The sequence below is a fragment of the Mercenaria mercenaria genome, unplaced genomic scaffold (genome assembly GCF_021730395.1).
Source record: "Mercenaria mercenaria strain notata unplaced genomic scaffold, MADL_Memer_1 contig_1079, whole genome shotgun sequence".
NCBI lineage: Eukaryota > Metazoa > Mollusca > Bivalvia > Venerida > Veneridae > Mercenaria > Mercenaria mercenaria.
The window spans coordinates 47,690-64,662 of NW_026459050.1; the positions used below are offsets into that span (position 1 = coordinate 47,690).

The following is a 16,973-nucleotide window of genomic DNA, read 5'->3' on the forward strand; positions in this document are numbered from 1 at the left end:
CCGCCGCCGCTGTTTTAGATAGTGAAAGGGCTGATGGTAATGGGTGGAAGCACTGACGTTGTTAATTAAATGACAACATTTATGAATTTAAAAATTCGTCAAGGTGTTTAGAAGATACATAGCAGACCCAAAATGAAGGATCAAACCTTTGACCTTGACCTTGAGCCAACATGGCTGACTCATAAGTTCTTAAAATTGTCTTGATGAGGTGATCAATTGACCAAAGTGTAATGAAAATAATTCAAGTGGTTTGGGAGATACAGAGCTCAAACCTTTGACATTGAGCCAATAAGGCTGACTCTCAAGGTCTGCATATTGTCTTGATGAGATGATCATTTGATCTAAGTTTCATGAAAGTCCTTCAATGGGTTGAGATACAGAGCAGACACGGTTGACTCATAAGTTCTGCATATTGTTTTAATGAGGTGATCATTTAACCCAAGTTTCATGAAAATCCTTGGAGGGGTATAGGATGTATACTTAGCGATAGAAATGTTACGGACGAACGTCAGGACGGAGACCATTCCTATTAAAACGATGCTGACAGACCAACAATAAGCAAAACAATTCACCACATATTCTTCAAAGTTGGGCATAAATATGACCTTTTGACATCTTCTCCCTATACGAAATTCAGAGACACAAAAGCATTTAGCCTTCGAGCTTGACCTTTCAGCTATTGACCAATCCTCTTGTTACAGCGTTTATATTTAGTCAATTTAAACTGAACTTCACGGCATACATTTATGTCTGTAATCAATCCATTAACACTATGGTTAAGTGGTAGCTTAAAAATACAAGAAGTTGTCTGTGCTTTTCAAATTGTATTTCCATTTAGAACTTTATAATAAATTTCCAAAAATCACAGCTTGGCTTTCAGTTCTGTAAACACCATGGCCAATCTTTGATGGATACCTGAAAAAAAAAGAAATCAGTCAAGATACACATATTCATAAGAGCTGTTTGAAGAACGTGTATGCCCCCATGATAGGTTGTTCCTCTGATCTGTATGACCTTGACCTACTAATCCCCAAAACATTTGGGATCATCTACTTCTTAAGCCTAATCATACCATGTATGGTAACTGTAAGAGCAATTGAGTACACCAGCTAATGTGACGGACGAATTAAGAAGGTCCAAGACCTTCACCATATGACAGTGAATATATTTATGACACACAGAATCATGAATAATAATATTTGTGATCAGTATAAAAACATAAAACAGATCATGTGCCCTCATTTGAACAAATTTGAGAGATGACCTTACAATGATGCTATAGATCAATTTTAATGAAAACTAGAATTGTCACAGGAGTGACGAATTATACCCCCACAATATGTCCTTGTCACAGAACTAAGCCAATGTCGACAGTGAACATGCTTGACCTTTGACCTACTGACCTCAAAATCAATAGAGGTAATTTGCTGGTCATGATCAGCCTCCCTATGAAGTTTCATGATCCTCGGCTCAAGCGTTCTCAAGTTATTGTCTGGAAAAGGTTTAAATGTTCCAGGTCACTCTGACCTTTGACCTTTGGGACTCAAAATCAATACAAATCATCTGCTGGTAATGACCAACCTCCCTATTAAGTTTCGTGATCCTAGTCCCAAGCCTTCTGAAGTTAATGTCCGAAAACCGTTTAAATGTTCCGGGTCACTGTGACCTTGACCTGTGACCTACTGACCTCAAAATCAGTAGGGATCATCTGCTGGTCATAACCAACCTCCCTATAAACTTGACCTGTTTTTATATCATGTTACACCTGTGTACCAAAATTTATGATCTTAGACCCAAGCGTTCTCATGTTGTCATCCGGAAACCGTTTAACTGTTCCGAGTCACTGTGACCTTGACCTATGACCTACTGACCTCAAAGTAGAATTTGACCTACATTTCATGATGTTACACCTGTGTACCAAAATTTATGATCCTAGGCCCAAGCGTTCTCAAGTTATCATCCGGAAAGCATTTAAATGTTCCGAGTCACTGTGACCTTGACCTTTGACCTACTGAACTCAAAGTAGAACTTGACCTGTATTTCATGATGTTACACCTGTGTATCAAAATTCATAATCCTAGGCCCAAACGTGTTCTCAAGTTATCATCCGGAAACCATTTAACTGTTCCGAGTCACTGTGACCTTGATCTTTGTCCTACAGACATCAATGTCGAAGTTAACCTGCATTTTATGATGTTACACCTGTGTACCAAAATTAATTATCCTAGGTGCAAGCGTTCTCAAGTTTTCATCCAGAAACCGTTTAACTGTTCAGGGTCAATACGACCTTGACCTTTGACCTACTGATCCCAATTTCGAAACTGACATGTATTTTCTAATGTTACACTTGTGTACCAAAAATTATTAAAATCGATCAAGCCTTTCATGAGTTATCTTTCGGAAACCACGACCCCACATGACCCAGTTTCAAACTTTACCTAGAAGTAATCAAGACAAACATTCTGACAAAGTTTCATAAAGACTGGATCACAACTGTGGCCTCTAAAGTGTTCACACGTATTTCCTTTGATTTGTCCGGGTGACCTAGCTTTTGACCCCAAATGATTCAGCTTCAAACTTGACCTAGAAATCATCAAGGCAAACATTCTGGCCAAGTTGCATAAATATTGGGTAATAACTGTGGCCTCTAGAGTGTACACAAGCTTTTCCTTTGATCTGACCTACTGACCTAGTTTTTGACCCACATGACCCAGTTTCAAACCTGATCTAGAGCTCATCAAGATTAACATTCTGACCAAGAATCATAAAGATTGGGTCAAAAATGTGGCTTCTAGAGTGTTCACAAGGCAAATGTTGATGCACGACGGACGCCGGACAATGACCGGTCACAATAGCTCACCTTGAGCACTTTGTGCTCTGGTGAGCTAACAAAAAACAAAGTTCCATAACTCAGCAGAATATATGTTAACTCTTATCATGCTGGACACGACTGATTCTGTCTTTGCGACCAGTGTAAATCATGATTAACCTGCACATCCATGCAGTCTGATCATGATCTGCACTGTTTACCATTCAGTCAGTTTATTTTTCATATTAAGTACCCCTTTTTACAGTTAATGTTACTGTGACTAATTCATTATAGAAATTTAGCAGGATAAGGGTAAGAGCCTAACATGCACAATGCACAACTAGGGTTTGTACTGATCACATCTGAACTAGCTACAAGACAAGGAGTTATCTACTTCTTTTCTATTTTAGCTCTGTATATACCAAGTCTGAAGAAGATACATTCAGCTGTTCATGTCAAGTGTAGGTTAAAGGTATTTCTATTTTTAGCTCAGCCTCTAGCTGCCCCTAAAAGGGGACCCAAGTGCCCTCACTTTGAACAAACTTGGGTGGGGACCTTTAATTAATGCTACAAACCAAATTTAATGAAGATCCATCAAGCGGTTCAAAAGAAGAAGTCATTTAAAAGTTTTTCTTCCTTTAGCTTTTGATGGCCACTAAAAATCAAGAAGAATCTTAGAAAACTATTTAATTAAATGTCCATGACAGGATGTTACTGACCAAGTTTTGCGTAATTCTGACCGGTAGTTTCAGCGAAGAAGATGTTTAAATGAAATTACTAACACAGGAAGCTGGGCGATGTACAACGAACCATCCACCTACACTAACAGCTCAACCTGAACAAAGTTCAGGTGAGCTAAAATGGTGGCACCATTCATGAAATACTGGTGCCACTTGTGGACCTTGTGTCATGTGATGTGGGTGATGATGCCAAACAACTGTTTTAAGTTTGAATTAAAACCATTTGATAATAACAAAGGTAGAGTGAATGTTCATCAAAATAAAACTTTTACCTAACATTTAAGTATCAAGATGCCCAAGATGGCCTAAGGTTGCTCACCTGAGTAACATACCATAACAGTGTAAACATGTTTAACCTAGTGATTTCATGGAGACAAATATTCTGATCTATTTTCATTAAGATTGGACCAAAAATGTTGCCTCTTGAGTGTAAACAAGCTTTTTCTTTTATTTGACCTAATGACCTAGTTTTGGCCCTACGTGCTTCAATTTAGAATTAATTCAAGATTTGATGAAAACAAACATTCTGACAAAGTTTTGGGAAGATTGGAGCAAAAAAAGTCGCCTCTAGAGTGTAAATAAGCTTTTCTTTTGATTTTACCTAGTGACCTAATTTTTGACCCCACATAACCAAGATTCTACAAGATTTAGGACTTATTGATAACAAACATTCTGACAAAGCTGTATAAAGATTTAATCAAACACGTAGGCCCTAGAGTGTAAACCTTTTCTTTAATTTGACCTGCTGACCTAGTTTTTCATCCAAGGTGACTCAGATAAATAATCCTCTGAGATTTGATGGAGACAAACATTCTGAATAAGTTTCATGCACATCAAATGACAAATGCAGCCCCTATTGCAGACACAATGTTTTTCTTTGACATGACCAGGTGACCTAGTTTTTGACCCTAGATGGCCCAGATTCAAACTTTATCTAGATTTCATCAAGAAATTTATTCTGATAAAATTTCACCAATATCCACTCAAAAACGCAGCCCATATTGCACATACACCCGCTTTTTAGTTTATTTGACTGGGTGACCTAGTTTTTGACCCATATTAACCCATATTCAAACCTGACCTAGAATTCATTCAGATAATCATTCTGACCATTTTTCATGAGTTTCAAACTTAAAATGTGGTCTCTACAGTGTTAACAAGATTTTCCTTTGATCTAGCCACGTGACCTAGTTTTTAAAACCACATGACCCAGATTCAATCTTGGCATTAAGATCATCAAGATAAACATCCTAGCAAAGTTTCATGAAGATTGACCTAGTTTGTAACTCCAGATAACCCAGATTCAAAGTTGACCAGTCCTATAGATTATCAAGACAATTATTATAACCAATTCCCATCAGGTTCCAACTTAAACTGTGAACTCTAAAAGTATTGACAAGATTTTCATTTGATCTGACCTAGTGACCTAGTTTTTAATTCCACATGACCCAGTTTCAAACTTAGCCTAGATACCATCAAGATAAACATTCTTACCAAAATTCATTCAAGATTGAGTCACAACTGTGACCTCTAGTGTTTACAAGCTTTCCTTTGATTCGACCGAGTGACCTTGTTTTTGACTCAACATGACCCAGATTCATTCTTTAAGTAAGTACAATTTGGCATAATTCATTAAAAATTTGTGTATTTTTTTGGGACCTTGTGTCATTATGATGTGGGAGATGACGTGGAACAACTGCAATGTATTTCAAGTTTTAATCAATTACTGTAAATGTATTAATATTAGCGGAGTACTAATTTTCGCGCAATTATCGGGATCCGGCATGCGCTAATTCATATTATTAGACTGAAATGAAAGGCTTTCCCTAAAAAAGTGATATTTAAAGTATTGAAAATACCGTAATTACAATGCAAGAGAACACAGAGAAATATATACATGTATTTATTGTGTAAATATGACAATAACTGCATTCCTAACTATTATTCTGCAGGAAGTTTTGAATACAATAATTTTACCTGTTTGAATATTAGTACAAAAGTCAGCTATTTCTGTAAATTAAGTTGCATTTTTTTTATCTACGCCATTGTCCATAAACATGGTATATAACACCTTCGGAGTAGATCGCCAGTTTGTCCGGTCACGCTAATTACGAGTGTCACTTAACATTTTACTGCTTTGAAAACCAAGTGTAAATTTGAAAACAGACAATTATCACCATTCTGCACTGTATACATGTACAAATTTACAGTATACAGATTATCACTGATCTAAACAGATGTAGATTTTATGTCATACTGTAGACCTATTTACAGCATACAGATTAACACTGATCTAAACGGATGTAGATTTTATGCCATACTGTAGACCTATGCATGTTTATGTTTATTTGCCTGGTCGATTTCATTACGAATACCATTCAGGCACCAATTGGCTATTTTAGCGCTGGTGATACTGCGCTAATATAAGTACGCGCTAATAAGTCGAAACTACTCAATTTAAGGCGTTTGCGCTAATTTTTAGCTGCGCTAATATATGTACACTTACAGTAATAATTAATAGAATGAAAATTGCACTGAAAATTTAACCTGAAATTTTTAGTACAAAAGGGGAATAATTCAAGGAATACTGGTGCCAGAGTTTTGTCCCTTGTGTCATATGATGTGGTTTTAAGTTTGAAGAAAATCCACCTTGTACTAACAGGTGTAGACATGGATGCTGATGCCGGGGCAAGTAGGACAGCTCTCCATAAACTTCATACAGTCAAGCTAAAAAAGCTTTAAATGAATTCAGTTTAGCATGTACTTACTTGACTTGTATGTAGAAACTCAGTAGATAACAGGGCAGCAATAACAATGTGTCTTGGGCTGTTGCTCACTCAGAACTGTCTTCAATAGGATGTCTTGTACAGTTGTCAACTCATATTACCTGAAAAAAACAACAACAACATATATACATGTTTTTTTCCCATCAAATAATGTGAAGAACCACCCTCAACTACTTCAACTGACTGGCCAAAATTGTTCCAACCCTCATTTTAATTTCTCTAGATGAAAACAAATATCCTATTATCTTCTTTCAGTCATAATCACTGTGTTACTTTAGTGCAATTTTCTGAAAGAAGTTTAACTGAATGTAAGAATTGTTTACAATTTGCTCAATTAGTTTAAACACTGTATTGTGAAAAAAACATATGAAAAAAAAACTGATTATCTACACATATCTAAAACTTTGGTATGGGCAAAACAATATTTTCAACCTACAGTAATATAGAATATGTATATGCCACTCTGTTAGTTTCTATAGGATGCCATAATGATTTACTGTAAAAACTAATTGTGTTTATGGGGATGGGTTCTTCTCATTCCTTTGTTAAGGTCAACAAGCAATTTACCAATTGTAGTTTTACTATTTTAATATTAGTATCTCCATAGTATTTAGTAAAACGCATCCTGAAAGTACATATGAACAATACTTACTACAAATACTTACAATCATGTTAGACACAAAGTTGTTACACAAAATACCGTACAGTTCATATTAAGCATATCTCTTAATCAAATAATGACATCTCAGGCACAAACATATACATGTGTGTGTAGTGGCATATTACAGCTAAAATACATATACTCCAGGAAGTGTGTAAACTCAAATGTACATTGCTATGCAATTAATTAAAGGTTACAAATACAAATTATGCATACCAGGTTGTGGACCTAAATCCACCATATGTCACAGCAATATCTCAGCACAGCATAACACACACACACTCTGTGATCTGGTTAGAGGTCTGTAAATGATTAAATGGTTTATAGTGCAAATAGAGAATGCGACAGTGATAAGAAAGACTGCCATTTATGAAACAAAACATTAACTGTCTAAACAGAATGAGCCAATAGCATAAAAGATAAAATCATTACTAAGCACTGTATGAGACCATTGAATTGATAATTACAAACTGTAGTGAGTGAAATAAAAAACCTGTATTTAATCCAATAGTTATTCAAATTATTTTAAAATAAAAAGCTCAATACATGTATTCAAGGATATAAATTAGCAGGGGCCCAGTAGCCCATGGCCCCTAGATTTTGGGCTGGGCCCCTAAATTGTTGGAGAAAATGCCCATATACCTAATGTTAAACATTTATTTTTGACAGTCTGTGTCCCTAAATAAAAATAGCTAGTTTATATTCCTAGTATTCAGTTACATGACTATACAGACAATGACCAGGTATCTAATGAAAGACTCATCAAATGAAATTAAAGCATTTTAGACTGAGGGAAAATTTTGACCTAGGGTCAATGCACATGAATGCACACAAAAACACAATAAAACTAACAAAGGGAGATAACTCTTGATTTTAAAATATTACTATCCAAACCCTTAAAATCAGGGCTGTCACATATACATCCATGTTTAAACTTTATGTGTATTTAATTATTCTAAAGCTGAAAATATTATCATCATATGGGAAGTTGTTTATGAGAAACCAGCTTACATGCATTAATCTTTAATAAAATTTTCTAAATTAAAAGAGGCACAATTTCGACAAGACTGAAGCTAGAGTTACACAACTTGCCCTGTGAGGTTATCTGATGACAGCAAAGTAATTTATGAAGGCCCAGTAGTTTTTGAAACACATGCAAAACTGTTACCAAAATCTCTAGTTTAAAAAAGAGGCATAATTCTGACCAAAAAAAAGCTAGAGAGCTCTATATGACCTGTCTGTGAGATCAACTAATGATGAAGAAGACATGTGTGTCTGACGTTTGAAAGCATTTCATAAAGTAGTGCTTGAGAAACCTGCTGATATGTAAAACTCCTGGCACATTATTAAACATGACTGATTAATTTTTAAATTGTAGAAATTCCAGCTAAAATCTAATTTAGTTCATCAAGCTGTATAAGCATATTTTCAGTTCATTGTGGTGTGTACTGTTACTACTTTCTTGTTAACATCAAAATGTAAGGAACTTAAAAGGGGCAAAACCATTTTTTTAGTATGACTTTCAAGCTTTTAATGGTGACAGAAGACCCCATGTATTATTTCAGGCAAGATAGAGCAGGCACTTGTTTTAACAACCAACACTATGTAAATTAGCTGGATAACTTTCCTGCATTAAAGAATGCTATACCCCTAGTGTGGATTTCAAATGTACAGCAACAAAGGGCAACTGATACCACATCAGTTGTGAAAATTTAAGTCAAAATATTTTCAAGCAAATAAAAGGTGTACTCTATATGGACAAACAGAACTGTGTGCTATCTGGTATGACATATTATATGATGAATTCTGAGAAGTAAAAGTGAATAGGTATAGCATGTATAAGTCTTAAATATGCCCTACAGGTCTTAGAAAATACAACAAGAACTGTCGGATGATAGCGCGCTCGACTATTCGAAGAATTGATTGAAGAATGGAGTCAAAATATTTCTACAGATATTCAGACAAAAGAAAAAAATACATTAGACAAACAATGTTCCTGTATTTGTGGATTTTGATAAGTCTTGCACTAAATAGCAATGTGTGAACCAATTTCAAAGTCCTAAAAGGGTCATTATGCAGCCAAAATAGTTGTCAGAGTTATGTACTCTTGCCTACAGATGGAAATCATGATGATAAACAAGTGTTCTAAATTTAAAAGCCATATGTCAAATAGTTTTGACAAAACGTGGGCTTGTATGAAATCAGAACCAATTTCCAAGTCCAAAAAAGGCAATAATTCAGCCAAAGTATAAGACACAGTTATGTACTCTTTTCTACAGATAGAGACTATTATACTGAACAAGTGATAAAAGTTTCAAAGCCATATGTCAAACACTTTTCACAAAATATGAACTGGTACGAAAAACTTAACCAAGATTTCTAAGTAAAAAGGGGCCATAATTCAGCCAAAATCCTTGATGAAGTTATGTACTCTTGCCTATAACTGGACATGGTGATGGTAAACAGGTGTTGAAAGTTTCAAAGCTTTATCTTCAAAGATTTTGTCAAAATATGAACAGGTACGAAAAACTTAACCCAGATTTCTAAGTCAAAAAGGGCCATAATTCAGCTAAAATTCTTGATGGAGTTATGTGCTCTTGCCTATAACTGAACATGGTGATGGTTAACAAGTGTTGAAAGTTTCAAAGCTTTATCTCCAGAGACTTTGTCAAAATATGAACTGGTACGAAAAATTTAACCAAGATTTCTAAGTCGAAAGGGGCCATAATTCAGCCAAAATCCTTGCCGGAGTTATGTACTCTTGCCTATAACTGGACATTGTGATGGTAAACAATTGTAGAAAGTTTCAAAGCTTTATCTCAAAAGACCCTGTCAAAATATGAACTGGTATGAAAAACTTAACCATGATTTCTAAGTCAAAAGGGGCCATAATTCAGCCAAAATCCCTAATAGAGTTATGTGCTCTTGCCTATAACTGGCCATGGTGATTGTAAACAAGTGTTGAAGTTTCAAAGCTTTATCTCAAAAGACTTCGCCAAAATCTGGACTGCTACGAAAAACTTAACCAAGGTGTGACGCCGACGCTGACGCCGACGCCGTGGCGAGTAGGATAGCTCTACTTACTCTTCGAATAGTCGGGCTAAAAATAACTTACTTTGTTTCACAATTTAAAACTCTGTACTTGCAGACCTCTAAAAGCCTGTGTTGACTGCAGTTTCATACCTGAAAAAGTAAAGCTAATGTTCAAACTTATCCTGGTTTATTAAAGCTAGTTTATTATGACAAAATGTAATATCAATAATATGGTCTGTCAACTGTTTTTTTCAGAAACAAACAATAAAATCTGCTTTAATATGAAGAATTATTAAATGTTTATAATGTGCAATACATTTATTACTATCACTCTAAGATAAGAAGGAATATATATATTTGCTACTATAATTCAGACAAAGACATATATCTTTAGAATGAAGGAATTTTATAATTACTTCATTTTGAACATTTTATAAATTTAAATTGAAATTTTCATGGTTCTATATGACTGTATGAATTCAAGAGGAAGAAAAAAAACCTCAATGGCTTTTTTTGTCACATACCACCAAGAATCCCTGACTAAAATTGGACTGGAAAACAAGACGTCTATTTTACGCCATGCTGCTATCTGCAGTTGACCGAGATTCCAGGACTTCAACTCTGTTCAACATTGTCCACTATCTGTTACAAAACTGTCACTGTTTAGAACTTTATTTATAATACAATATTAAGAAAACAGAAATAGTTCGTTTAATGCGACAAACTACCTTTGAAGGGTTATAATGACTTTGGTTATAATTTGGCAGCCAATTTTTTTTTATCATGAACATAAAAAATATATCAATTTCTTGCTATTTCCTATTTTTTATGATTGTTATCTCAATAATAACTCATATATTTGTCATAGGTTTAAATATCTGCTTAACAGTTTAAAGGTATTTTGGATTCCATTCCTTTTATTACCTCTCTTTATGACTTTGACAGTTGACTTGCAAAATCTCAGTTTGTGCATAAGCCCATGTATGCAGCACTCTGTCCCAAAAGTTTGCCTTGAGCAGTGTTTTTTTTTCAGGTCTGGTTACTGCACTGAGCAGTATTGTTGTCTGTAATTTCTTCTGGCATTCTGCAACCTAAAAAGTTTTAAAGACCTTATAATAAACTGTGATACAAAGCTTGTGTGATAAGAATGTTTCATTTGTAACTTACATTGCATGACATATGTAATATCACAAATATGTCAAATCAAGATTTCAAGCCAGATACAAAACTCCTAGAGGACTCTCGACTAGACATTGGGTTACCTGATGACTATCATGCAGGCTAGGCGGCGTTCAGTTAATTTATTGGAGGGCAAGAGAATTCCTTGACTTTATTATCCAGTAAACATATGTTCAATACAGACAGGTCATATTAGTTGTGTAGCGGTTCTCGTATCGGGTGGCCTCGGTAGCTCAATTAGTAGAGCGTTGGCACGGTAAGCCGAAGGTCCGTGGTTCGAATCTCCTTCGAGGCTGCACAGTTTTCCTGAGACTGTTACATTTGGGGGCTCGTCCAGGATGCTCACCCTTGGAGCCCATGCAGGGCAAAGCAGTTTGGCTGGGGTGTAAATCTGAATTCGTTTAACAGTCTGCGGCAGACATTGGCCAGGAGTGCTAATGTCTCGCAATAAGAGGGAAGGTGTGTAGCTGTTCTCGTATCGAGTGGCCTCGGTAGCTCAACTGGTATAGCTTTGGCATGGTAAGCCGAAGGTCCGAGGTTTGAAACCCGGTCGAGGCTGCACATTTTTCCTAAGACTGTTTCACTGTTACAGTTGCAATACTGTCAAACATACCCTTCGATTGCAGGCATTTGTCTGTATCGGATATAGATCATTAATGCCTATTTAATTTATTTTTATATAAAAATCAAGTCTCATGCACATTCAGTTTCTTTTATTATATCTATAGATGATAAAAAGCACTGATACGAAGTAAATAGGGTACGAGTCGATCCCAAATAACCGTTGATGATGAATGTCTGCAATATCGACACTAATAAAATTATACCTAAATAACCGAATATTTCTACAATAATTATTACCAGCATGTCCCTCCAATTGATCTGTCAACACATGAAACAGCGAAGATAAACAGAATTTATGTGTTCAATATTTCCTTTACACTCGCTTCCGCTTCGTGTCGCACTGACCCAAAGCGCGTGCTTTTGTATGATCGATGACGTAGTTCATCCACTGTTGTGCAACATGTACACGGAAAATCAAGTTTTACTGCTGAGCAATCTGCAGCATTTTCGACAGAAAAAGTTTCGTCGTGGTTGCTCACACGGATGCCGCCATTTTATTTACGATATCGTAAATATTTACGAGACCCCTGACCCTCTCGTAACTTTACAAGGATTTTATGTAGAAACTTACGATATCGTAGCTACGATAATTTTCATAAGACACCTGTCAGACTTATGAGAACGTTGCGAGAGACATACGAGAAAGATACGAGAAATATTCTCGTAAGTATCTTGATAAGATTGTCCCTGCCCTCAATAGAGAAATAACTACTGCGTAAGTATTCTTTATGATTTAAAAAATATCGCATGTGCAAGTAGTTGCGGGGACAAAACGGTTAGCCATCAATCTCGGAGTTGCGGGTTGTAGTCCTCAGTCTAACATCTTTTTTTTTGCAAATTTTAGATCTATCTCCAAATTTTACAGGATAGAAAATTAATACACTTACCTATATATTTTTGTGGTTCAATTATTGAAAGAAATATACTTGTATTCAAGATATTTTGAAGTGAGTGTCGTAAAAATTGTTGCAAAAGACATTGTAAGACTAAAAGAAAATACGGTAACACTACATTATATTGAATTTAGAAAATGGTCTGTGGTAATTTCGTACCATAGGTAACGTGCGTGGATGTCAGACGGTTAACTATAAAGGTTATTTGATCTTTTCAGGACAATATTGCGTAAAATAACGAAAACGTCCGAAAATATTAGCGAAGATAAATGAGTGACAGGTCAAATACTTACGGACAATTGTACAAGATATGTATTTTGTCAAAGGTGTTTTCTTTCATTAGTACATCTCATCTGACGTTAAGATAAGGACGAATATATCGTGAAACTTTCTTATAATAAATACATTTCGTTTCTAACGTGAACGTGAGTTGTGTAAGCTGAAACACATTCTTTTTTCTCTAACGTTATATAGCCACAAACCATGTGGGGGTGAGGGTAAAATTATGTTATATTGCGAAATATTGAAGTCGGTGACCCCTAAGTATTTATGTGTCTACTAGATGTACACACATTGCCAAACAACATACCAAAGTTATACGTTTTTTATCGAGCCGATTTTTAAAACACTGAATTTTAAGTCAAAATTTTTAGCAAAACTTGATGTGAGTTTTTCCGTTCTGACGTCACAAAATCGTCACTGACGTCTTAAGCGTCAATTTTATTTTACTGAATTTTATACCATTAAGTAGCATTTTTTGATGCAATGTGCAAATTATTTTGAATTTTTCATTTATATGGCATTCAGAGCGCAGGGAAGGTAAAATACCGAAAAGACTAGGAACTCTCCGTTGCACGAAAAAGTGGTGACACCGGGGGCCATGTATCTGACTGCAAAAAAACACTAACAATATGGCGAAAAAGTAAAACCGGAACTCAATCGCATATATCCTGAACTTTGTACAGTATAAATTTCAGGACAATCAAAAATCCTTGTGAATCTGAAACTGATGTAGCGTCTTCGTAAATTTTCTGGCTTGTTGCTTGTTTTGCTTGTATAGTAAAATGTGTTTCATAGCCTTAAATATGAAATATATATATGCAGAGTCCATATGCAAGCATTTAGATATGTATCTTAGCTATTACTTTAGATATTATTCAGACAATAATAGCTACACTGAGGATGCTTTGCAGACTAATTCTTCGTTTTCTTACTGGTAAAGAAGACATTAGCTTGTGTTAAAAGAAAGAAATACCACTTTTACTTTGTGAATCCAGTTTTGAAGTGTTCTCTCCTTATATTGTCTGACTGGTGTCTGGCTTTGCTTGAATAGAAGTAGGTTTATCATAGCCTAAAATATAAAAGCATGTGGAGATTTCTTATGTATGTAGTCGAATAAGAATTTTTTAATGTTTTCATTAATAATGGGAATGGTGTAATTATTTAGGATAAAACTCAATGTTATTTTTTTATTGATGCTCAGAAAAAATCTTAAAATAATACATGTTTGCAGATAAAACTACATTCTTACATTGTGAAGCCGAGGCGCTTTCTCCGTATATTGTTCGGCTGGTTTCCAGTTTTGCCTGTAACTAAATAGGTTCTTCATAGTCCAAAAATAAAAACAAATATGAAAATTCATTACATATAGAAAAATAAGCACATTTATTAGATAGTTATTAATCAAATCAGTGAACTGTTTATCGGGTGATTTTAGAAATAACTCTTGTAGTGGTAAATAAATATGTGATATTAGTTCTTTTTAAAGTTTCTTTCTATCATTAAGGACATAAGTTAGAGAAAATATACGTTAAAAGATATGCGTACAGTGTAACTTTGTGAATCCGGTCCAGGTGTGTTTTCTTCGTGCATTGTATGAACGGTTCCAAGTTCAACCTGATCTAACAGCTCTTCAATTTTACAATTTCTTTTGAAACTATAACTGTTAATTATGTTAGTTGACATGATACTACAGAGCTTTTGCTCGATTTCCTTTAGCATTGCAGTGACAAAAATGTGTATGGTTCTTTACTTTTAGAAACAATATCATCACTTATTTGTGATAGCTTTTTTTCCAAATCTTTGCATGATGTTTCAAGTGATTCAATATAAAGTTTATCGGTTGTTTTTTGCATCGTTTGATTTTTCAACAAATTCTTCTACCAGTTTGTCTAACGGGATTCATTTAATCTCGAAATAATTTAATGTCGGCTAGAATTCCGTGATATAAATCTTCATTTTTTAGTTCATTATCATTGATTGATGTGAAACATTTTTGTACTGCTTTCTGGTAGGAATTAACACGTTTGACAACGTCGTTAAATTCCTTGCTTTCTTTAAACGCTTTTAATATATCACGTACATATTCCACTTTACACGTTTTATGTTCTATATCATACAGTCACCACATCCTACATTTTCGTGAGATGAACAATAAAACTTTATCTTTTCATTTGTGTGCTCCGGACAATTTTCGAAATTATCTTCTTTTTTATCACTTAAATCCGGAATATTTGTATCAATATCAACAATCCTGTCGTATTAACATAATTTGTGCTTTCCGAAACACGCTATACACGCTATACACATATGTTCCTCACATTCGCGGCATAAACCGTTCGCTGGTACATGTTTATTGTCATCTTCACAAGATTTACAGAACATTATATTTGTTTGTGAAATACTCTTTCTTCCAGTAACCTCCATTCGATATGCTATTTCAATTATTAGCCATATAAATAGTAAAACATCCCTCTCTGTAATGGTTGGTCGCATAAATATTTTTAATGCAAGATATACACCTGTTTTGTTATGTTTTTCTAAATTTAGCACACAATGTAAACATGCATATCGATTTAAGGTAGTGTGACATCTAAATCAATACGCTATTCATAAATGGTTAGGTAGTATATTCAAAAGATATATAATTACGCAGGACTTCGATAAAATCCAGTACATACAGTCGTATTTGCATGTTTTGCCTGGGGGCTCTATTAGGATAAAATCGATACATGTTTTTGCTTACTAATAATTGTTGAAATAAAGGGGCATATGCAATTTGTTAAAGTGAGAAAATGACAAAAAATAAACAGTTCATCTTTGTGTATTCATTCTGAATAACACTTTATTTTACAGGCTTTATCTGATTTAATTTATTTCATAAACAAAATATCCAAAACTCAATATTGCATATTAAGATACACACACAAAAAAAGAATCATGTTGTTAAAGGAGAAAAACACAGTTTTGTTTTTTAAATAAAAAATATTGTCATAAAAGTTGATATTTATTCACCGTTTGCAACATTAAAGACTGTTCGACACTCATTACAGCTGTGTACGCATGTATGAGACCTTCCGGACAAAAATCATGATCAGAATAGAAAACAAATACTGTAAATGTCAATCATTCTCCTTATGGTGTTCCTTATTATCGTACCGTACCCGTACCGTACGTCTATATTTAGGAACTATTGGATTTGTACGGAGGAATGCGTAAAATACGAAATCCGCAGTTTATATCTAGAAATATATTTTGCGGTTATTCTTTTTCAATAACTACGAATCAATGCCGTTAAAATATGATTAAATATAAACATATTAAGCTTGCCCCGCATAAGGCTTGTACCCCCATTTCGGTGGAGGGCAAGTGGTTTGAAGTCAGCGACCTTAACCACCCGGCCACGGAGGATCCGCTTCAAATAAGGGAAATAAATCTTCTAACGCAACACTTGATAATTTACCAAAAGTTTTTTATGTACAAACGTGCATATCAATTTCAGAACAATCCCGCATCGTTGAAACGATTTTAAGTTTGTTTGATATATATTAATATTTCAGGACCGAAAATTGGTGAAAAAGATGAAAAGACATCCCATGTTTGGTTTTCGAGTAGTTGGTATTAAAAAGTTAATTTTAAAATACTTAGCCGTTATACATATTATGTAACAAACACAGCCAGGATAACTATTCGTAATTTATTATTTTACGCTGTAAAAATATCATTGGTTTTGTTTCATTTAATGTATCTGCCTGCATGGTAAAACATATGAAATGCTGCGGGAAAACAAGTATGGCGTCCATTTTCATTCAACAATAAAAATTCAGTTTTAGTTGAACGGCTGCTATGTTAATTGTTTAACATGTCATAGTGCTTTTCACGTGATTTTAAGTATCGTACACATAGTATTAAATTCAGGAAGAATGCTGTTTATAGCGTTGGTATTTTTCATATTTTTCACTTACGAAA

General features: G+C 34.7%; 1 long non-coding RNA gene across 3 annotated transcripts; it reads right to left on the reverse strand.

Moving 5' to 3' along the window:
- Positions 1-811: 811 nt before the first annotated feature.
- LOC128551426 (uncharacterized) lies at positions 812-15,279 on the reverse strand. 3 transcript variants are annotated; one of them, XR_008368783.1, is made up of 8 exons: positions 14,553-15,279; positions 14,257-14,317; positions 10,954-14,076; positions 10,554-10,671; positions 10,112-10,179; positions 7,213-7,298; positions 6,318-6,436; positions 812-915 (listed from the first exon to the last, which is right to left on the reverse strand). It is a non-coding gene; the product is annotated as an uncharacterized LOC128551426 (long non-coding RNA). The 3 variants fall into 3 exon arrangements; XR_008368784.1 differs by having other exon boundaries at positions 10,954-11,113; positions 12,070-14,076; positions 14,257-15,279; XR_008368782.1 differs by having other exon boundaries at positions 14,257-15,279.
- Between the last annotated feature and the right edge of the window lie 1,694 nt (positions 15,280-16,973).